Source organism: Geotrypetes seraphini, chromosome 2, assembly GCF_902459505.1.
Source record: "Geotrypetes seraphini chromosome 2, aGeoSer1.1, whole genome shotgun sequence".
NCBI lineage: Eukaryota > Metazoa > Chordata > Amphibia > Gymnophiona > Dermophiidae > Geotrypetes > Geotrypetes seraphini.
In genome coordinates, this window is record NC_047085.1 from 472,664,221 (window position 1) to 472,673,189 (window position 8,969).

Sequence of the window (8,969 nt, forward strand, 5' to 3'; positions counted from 1 at the left end):
TCTAAATTACAAGCTCACACATTTAGTTAGCCAGTTCCTAAAGATCTGGAACCCAGAGAGGTAATGCAGGCTGCTTAACCAGTCAAAAAACTTCAAACAGAACATTCCGTGGGATGTATAATGGTCTATAGTGCCCTCACAATTATGTTCTTTCAAACAAAGAAGGGCAGGTATTAAAATGATTTACATATATTTTCTGAAATCATAGGGGGAGGACAAGATCTGAGAAGCACAAGCTGAGGACAATGTGTGTAATTTTTCAAAAGTATACAGATCAAGTGATAACGGGTGTATTAGGCTGCCATGCTCTGCAGCCAACCTTCACCGAGTTTTTCTCTCTGCTTTCTTCAGAGATGTGAAGTAGATGTACTACTAAAAGTTTCAGGAAGTGCAAGAGTGGAAGTCACTTATTCTGCCAGTAGCTCAGACATTTTTATGGCCTTGATAGTAAGGGACTGCCCCTTTTGGACAGGTCATCTCAAAGGAGAATAGGTGAAACCACCAAGAAGAACATAATGTTGGCAGAGGACACTCATAGGAGATAATGTAGGAGCATCCTTTCCAAAGAAATAAATCTGAAGGGAGGATAATAAAAGATGGTTAGTGTTTAGCAGCCTTCATGGCTTGGAGGGATGCAAAGTATATTAGAACCACAAGAGAAACATTCAGAAAGTACAGGTAAGAAATGGGATATTTATGAAAATCTGCCAGATGTTGATGGTAGTTTTACCTGCAGCTGTAGTTAGAGATGGGAGATCTTAAATCCTTTCAGGGGATAATACTGATACTCTTCAAAAAGCAAGTTACATAACCTACATGGGAGCAATATTGGATTTCATAGTCGCCACCTGGAACAGTGTTTCTAATTTAACGCTGGAGAGAACAGTGTGTCACTAGATAGTGTGGTTTTAATACAAAAATAATAATAAAGTTGAGTTAAAGCTGAGTGTCCTGGATCTGCCAACTGCGAGAATTAGTAGTGGGAAAGGATATGGATAGAGAAACAGTAAGTAAATCTAGAACAAGTCATTAAAAGGGCAGCAGAAATATGGTAAATGAATCAAGGAAATAAAGTACCAAAGTGATTTTTGAGAGAAATTACAGAAAGGTTAAGGGCAAAATGGTTAGCATTTAGGAAGGACGTGAGAGGACAGGGTAAAATCTGAGAGAGAGCAAAGGTCCAAACTGAGTACAACGTGCCAGGGGCACTGAAACGGCAAGGCATACTTTTCTTTTTAACTAACCATCTTAAAAAAAAAAAAAAAGTGCAGGCTTGGACCATAAGAGAAAAAAGGGAAGTGGAGAACAATATTGGGGTAACAAGGGTAGTACTCATGATGGATTGGATATTATAGAGCAAATAATTTTTGGAAGAAATAACAAGAGGTCTGAGGGTGGGTAAACTGGTGAAGTTAATGGGATGTATCTAAATATGAAAAATAAATTACTGGCAACATTAATGCATCTTGTTCAGCCACTCTTTGAAGGGTGGTATGATGCCATAGGACTGGAGATGAGCAGATACATTCCTAATTAAGAGGATCAGAAAAGAAATTGAACTTGTTGATGGAAAAATGGTAAAGCAAGTGTTAGAAGAAATTAAGATTATTGGTTTTGTCATGTTTTATGTCAAATTTGACTGGATGACCATGGAGCTAGATTGTGCTTGTTGGTAGTGCACTTATGTAAAGCCTTTGTGCTCTTACAGGTGTCTTATTTATTTGAACAGCCTGATAGTGGTACAGGAAGATGATCAACAGCTGCAGGCACCATTCTAGAGCTAGTGCTATAATATTTCTTGTAACAGAATAGCCTATAAAAAATGATCTATCATTCTTCAACATATTTGGCAGGCCAAGGGAAATGAGAAAATTTAGAAGAGGAGTGGTTGAAAATTTGGTGGGTAAAATTTAATCCAGATAAAGTGACATCATGCATTTGCAATGCAGATATCCAAAGGAGCAGTGTATATTTAGCATTGGAAGTGAGGTACTACTGATAAGCATTAGAGAGAGCCTGAGGGTCCTTGGAGTTCTAGGGAGAAGTTTAATCAGGGATCCTTCAGTCCTTAGATCTGCTATGTACAAATCCATGGTGAAACCTCATTTGATATAGTACAAGATCCTTTATCCAAATCCTTGGGACCAGGCATATTTCAGTTTTTGAATGGTAATGTCAGAAAAAGACAGACCATAAGACCATAAAATTGGCACCAAATTTTTTTTTTATTTTAAAATAAGGCAAATATTAAACAATTCAAATACAAACTTGTTCCAAAGTATGGTATTGAAACAGTACCTTCAAACATAAATGAAGCTTTAACATGCATCATCTTTAGTCACACTTAGGGCTCCTTTTACAAAGGTGCACTAGCGGTTTTAACGTATGCATCGGATTAGCGCGCGCTAGCCAAAAATTTACTGCCTGCTCAAAAGGAGGCAGTAGCAGCTAGCGCATGTGGCAATTTGGCGCATGCTATTCCACGCGTTAAGGCCCTAGTACGCCTTTGTAAAAGGAGCCCTTAGTCTTTCTTAGCCAAAAACATCTAACACTCTTCATCATCTGTATTCAGCTAACTGACAGTAGAGGAGGAATAGTGGCAGTCTTTTTAAAGACTTCTTCCAGTGTCATCTGTCTAATAAACAAAGGTTTCTGTTTCCGTAGTTTCTCTTTGGCTGAGTAGACTACCATAATCTCATGCTCACTAATAAATGCATGTTGTTCCATGCCAGCAATTAACTGGTCACATATTTTCACCACACTTATAGGGATTTTTTTTCTCCTGTGTTCTCAAAGTCTTCATCATCACTACTATCATCAAGCTTTTATTTATTTAGCACCATTTTAGCCATCTCGCTATCACTGAAGCAATGCACAACAGGTGCATCTTTGTCAATATTCAGCACTTCATTAATATCAGCTGCCTCTAACTTATTAATATTGTCAGATGATATTTCTGGCATAAGCAATGAGGTTTGATATCAGCGTTTTATCACTGACTTGGAAACCTTTAAAGTCTTCTTCTATGCTCTATGGTCAAAAATTGTTGATGGCCAAAGTGTATGCCAAGCATTTTTTTTAATGCTGATTTAGTTTACATCTTCCAGGCATTTGGCAAGTACATAAATGGCATCCTTACAACTGAACTCCTTGAGAAAGTCTTTAATTCTTATACTTCTGTTAATTGTATCAAGCATGCAATTCAGAAAAAAAGTTTATACTTCATGGAACGTAAAATTCCCTGGTTGCAAGGCTATAGTAAGGATGTCACATTGGGTGGAAGATAAATAAGAGAAACATTGTTTTTCATAAGAAGTTCTTGAGGTGGATGCACAGAGCAGTTGTCTAGAACTAATAAAAACTTCACAGTTCTCTTCTAGCTCATCTCTACAATGAGCTCTTGCTACTGGCATAAGTGGTTATAGAACCAATCACTAGGGGCTCCTTTTACAAAGGTGCGTTAGGGCCTTAACGTGTGGAATAGTGCACACTAAAATGCCACACATGCTAGCCACTATTGCCTCCTCTTGAGCAGGTGGTAGTTTTTCAGTTAGCGCACGCAAAAAACGCTAGCACACCTTTGTAAAAGGAGCCCTGAATGTTTCTCTGGTTACCCATGTTTTCTTGTTAGCCTAATAGTCCACAGGTAGATGACGTCTGCCCTTGAGACATTGGAGATGTTGGCTTTTTCCAGTCACTGCCAACGTTGTGTGTGCCTGCAACATTGGTACCTGTAAGAACACTTACCCTGTCTTTTGTGCCCTTAAAACCAGATAATGTTCATTCATCAGCTGTTGTCGGTGTTTTTCTAGGAACATAGCGACAGCAGCGAGCTGTTTCATCAGCATGGTAAATTTATTCAGGACCAAGGTTTCCATCATATATCATCTTAGCAAGTTAATTAATGTAACTTTCAGCTGCCTCATAATCAGCAAAGGTTTTTTCACTACAGACTTTGAGACATTTAACACCATGGAACTTCTTAATTTCTGCAGCCAACCTTCTGAATATTCATACTTGCTGTCAATGTTCAGTTCTTGATGGTATTTTTTGTCTTTCTTCATTACCATCAAACCAATCAATGGTGTGCATTCACACCTTTTTTGCCAAACCCACTCAATCAGCACATGATCTAAATCTTCATTTTTTTTTCCCCTTTACAATATTTTTCTTTTTTGGGTGTTGTTGGTTTTTTTTTTTTTTCAAAAATCAATTTCTGGTCATCACTCCACTAAAGCTTCAACAACTTATCTTTCTGTTTCTTTAAGTCATATATGGTAGTTGTTCCCACACCATATTCTTCAGTCAGCCATTGTACAGATATACCATGATCATGCTTCTTCATTACTTCAACTTTGCTATTGACAGAGAAAATGCTTCCTTTTCTGCTTCTCATTGCTCTGAGTGGAATCTGCAACTCTTTGACATTTTCAAGCCCTCTGACCTGAAGTGCACAGAAAACAGGAGAAACACATGAACTTGGGTTGGTTTCAGCATTTGTCACATCGGAAAAATTGACTACTGGTTAAGTGTCAAATTTCAGTTTTTGGAGCTTTTTGGAATTTTGGATTATATGTAGAAATGAAAACAAAAAGAATTGAAGGGATACCATATTATCTTTGAATGGACTAACACAGCTGCCACACTATTTCTCTCAAGATGGAATTTTGGATAAATGATCTTGTACCTGTACCCAGTTAATGAAGTCTATATTTTAAACAAATACAGATAGTTGAAGTTCAAATGAGAACCATCAAACTAGTGCAGTTGCTGTGGGGTGAGGATAAATATGAAGATATGTTTGCGATATTTAGGAAATTCAAATGTATAAAATAGCCTTTCTTTGGGAAGAAAGGCAACTTTTTCATGATAAGCAGCTGAAATGAACTAGATTAAGGCAGTGTTGCAAACTTTTTAAGCTCCTGGCACACTAATCTTGGGGATGCGGCTGGAGGGCATCCGAAACATGCGGATGTTGACACAATGACATCACATGCAAGCGTAGACGCCCTCCAGCTGTGACCCTGAGCCTCCTATTATCGCCGGCAAGGAGAAGGAGCAGGTACTGGCTGACTGACTATAGGACATGTCCTGTAAGCAGTGTGCTGGTGCCTCTCCTCGACGGCATCTCGGAGCACACAGTTTGCGATACACTATTAAGGTGTTATGCAAAACATTTCACAATGATAGTGGTAGATAGATACATTGAATAATCCTAAAGCATCTATTTGCAGAAAGATTTCAGCATTCAATAATGTATGAAACAAACAAGATACCTTTTGGTGTAGATTACTGTTCTTAACCAAATCCTCAGGACACATTCAGTTTTTCAGGATTACCACATGAATATGCATGAAGCAGGTTTGCATATATTTTGGCTCCAGAGTATACAGATCATTGTATTTTATGCATATGCATTGTGGATGTCTTGAAGATTTGACTTGGCTAAGTGGGTCCTGCGAACTGGATTAAGAATGACTTGATAGATGGAGAAAAAGTTAAGGCTACATATGAGGTATTACGACAGTAGAATGAAGATTTTCAGATTAGAAGGATACTGAAGATTTTCTCTCAGATACTATGTGTGAGGAAGGAATTAATGTTCTAGTCAGCATTTTTAATGAGTCAAAAATTACTTCACACTTGGTGGCTTTAATTGGATTATGTAGATTTCATGCAGAGCAAGTCACCCGTGATCAATCAGATCTTGCTTCTTGTAAGGCACTTTGGGCTAGATTCACTAAGCCCACTGATTATGTCCAGACCACTTAGTGACCCCTTTGCGACCCCGACCCGATTCATTATCCTTCCTCCCGAGTGTATCCGCACCCAATCTGATCCGTGCATGCAAATGAGGTGGAACGGCATGCAAATACAGGCAGGCAGTGATTCACACAAAAAAAAAAAATGATGGACACCGACTGGGTGGGCCGATTGAAAAATAAGCGACTGCAGAGGATCAGTCGCTCAGGTCCTTTCTGACTGCCCTGCTCTCTGCCACAAGTCTTGGCTCTTGCTGCTCGGCTCTCTGCCCCGACTCTCCTGCCCTTCCCCACAGTGCAAGCCTGTGGTTTTAACCCCTGGGTTTAAAGCGGGTTAAAACCACGGGCTCATGAAGTAAAAGCAAAAAGTTAAAAAAAAAATTTCCAGCTCTGCCGGGCATGGAGGGCCAGCGCATGCACAGACCATCTATAGATGTATGCGTATGCGCAGGATCACTGGAGAGTGATCTGTGCGGTCGGTTGGGGGTATGATTCCAATCGCCCTCATTTGCATGAGGGTGATTCATGAATCAGCCCCCACAGCCACGGATCAGATCGGATCTGATCTGATCTGTGGCCTTTGTGAATCTAGCCCTTTGAGGGCACTTCTATAAAAGGGATGCTTATTTTTAGGCCCCTGTTCAGAGTCAATAGTATAAGGAAAGTAGACAAGGCAAAGCTGGGTGTGACCACTTAGACCAGCCATAGAGCTGATATAAGTGCTCACCCTACAGAAGATTACTAGAATTTCACACTTTTTGAAGCATTCTATAATTCACACATGTAATTGCACCCTGCTCATATCCCACCCATGTATATGCCCCTCCTCCCCTTTATACCATCATATTTGGGTGTCATTTTATATAGTATCAAATATTGTCATTTATGATTCTCAAAGAGAGGTGAAAAAACTAATGGTCAGTTGGGAAAAATCAAGAAAATATTTAGTTCATTTGCTGGTACAAAAGTCACAGTCGTGTTTTAGTTAGGCTTGCTTCAGATACCTTGAGGAATCAAACTTTTTGAGATTTTGAACCTCCAGCAATGAGATCTAGTTAATTCTAAGGGGTTCTTTGAATACAGAAAGGAAATAACTAGATCTCAGTGCTAGATATTTGAGATTCCTATTAAGGTAAAATCATATGCCCTTCAAGCAGGTGCAAACTGAAATGTGAGATCATCAGACAGCTGACTTTTGTACCAGCAAATTAAATAAACATTATTAAAGACTTTAGCACACTGCTTTGTTTTCTTGATTTTTTTTTCCCAACTCTGAATATTGACATTTATACGCAGATGTGCACAAATACATGCATAATATGCCAATTTGGCCATTTACATGTGTCCTTATAGAATTACCACCCTTGTGATTGATGCTTACTTGATTTGGGGGAGATGGCTAAACATTTGTGTGTTAAATGACTGGAGATGTGACTGCTTTTGAAACATAAACATAGTTTGCAAAAGTATCTCTTAAAAGTCAAGGCGGTTAATTACTAAACCTCCTTTTGCAAAGGTGCGGTAGAGGCTGCCGTGCAGCAAATGATCTGATACCCACTGAATCCCTTTGGATGTCGGAGCGATTAATTGCCTTTGTAAAAGGAGGCCTAAGCTTCTTTAATGCACTCGTTTATGATAGAGCAGTGTAGTTCAAATTCTCTTAGGAGGCTCAGGAATGTTGAGCATTGTTATACTAGAGGAAAAATATGTATATGATAAATGAGGTAAGTATGTAAAAAGATAAAACAATGTTGTATAGTCTATTTCAGTATTAATATATTTATAAACAAACACAAGGTGTATTCTATGCACTGTAAGTGATAATATTGTACAGTATTGTATCTTTGTCAATATAAGTGTTATATAAGAGAAGCTCAATAAACACAGATCAGACAAAAAATTCCTGCATAGTAGTAATTGTTCTACACAATACATTCCACATAAATATAGTCATCTGATTCTGTAAAACCATCAAAGAGCCATGCAGCTTTGGAATTATAATTTGTCAGACTCATGAAAGGAAACATTTTCTACATGGAATGTCTATTTTAAACTAAATATGAATCTAGGCATCAAAACTTGTACAGTGGTACCTTGGATTATGAGCATAATCCATTCCAGGAGCATGCTAGTAATCCAAAATGCTCGTTTATCAAAGCGAGTTTCCCCATAGGAAATAATGGAAACTCGCTTTGATGCGTCCCCCCCCCCCCCCCACGAGAACCAGCATTGCTCCCCCCAAAGGCCCTCCTGCGATTTGGCACCCCCCACCACGATCCAGCACCCCCCCCCCCCCCGATGTGAATGGGCACCCCCCCTGCCGCTTCTTACCCTCATCTGGGCACCGGCATGTCCTGTGCTTGGTGCCGGTGCCCGAAGATCGGCCTCCTCTTCTGCTGGGCCTTGAGCATCTGCGCATGCTCAAGGCCTGTGAGTTCACGTTCTGAACGTGAACTTGCAGGCCTTAAGCATGCTCAGATGCTCAAGGCCCAGCAGAAGAGGAGGCCGATCTTCGGGCACCGGCACCAAGCACAGGACATGCGGTGCCCAGATGAGAGTAAGAAGCGGCCGGGGGGCGGGGGGTGCCGGATTGCGGGGGCGCTCATAAATCGAGCCATGCTCGGTTTCCGAGGCACCAATTTTGCAAATGTTTTGCTCGTCTTCAAAAACACTCGCAAACTGGTGCACTCGTAAACCGAGGTACCACTGTATATCCTTTTAAGAGTATGCTATGTGGTTTTTAAGTGCTGCTTATTTTTCCAATCCAACAGAAGGCTGTGAAAAAATTATATACGAAGTGGTCAAGAGTAAGAGGCCAACTGGCCCTTTGGGGACCAAATAACACTGTAAATTTAATGGAATAGAACTAAATTTACACCAAAAAGTCCAACAGGACAGAGAACCCATGGGTATAAAACAGTACAAAAGGAAGTGGGAACGGACACTAAAGAACACTGATGTAAAAACAACTTGTTTATTTCATAAAAGGACACAAGCAGAAGCTGTGGACTCAACACAGCACTGTGTTTCGGTGTCTGAGGAACGCCTGCATCAGGGGTCACTCGGTCCAACTAACCAAAATCACTAAAAAGCTATGAAGCATTAAAAAAATAATAATAAGTTGGTTTTACATCAGTGTTCTTCAATGGAGTGCTCATTGTCCGTTCCCACTTCCTTTTGTACCATAGAACTACATTTGACATGGAG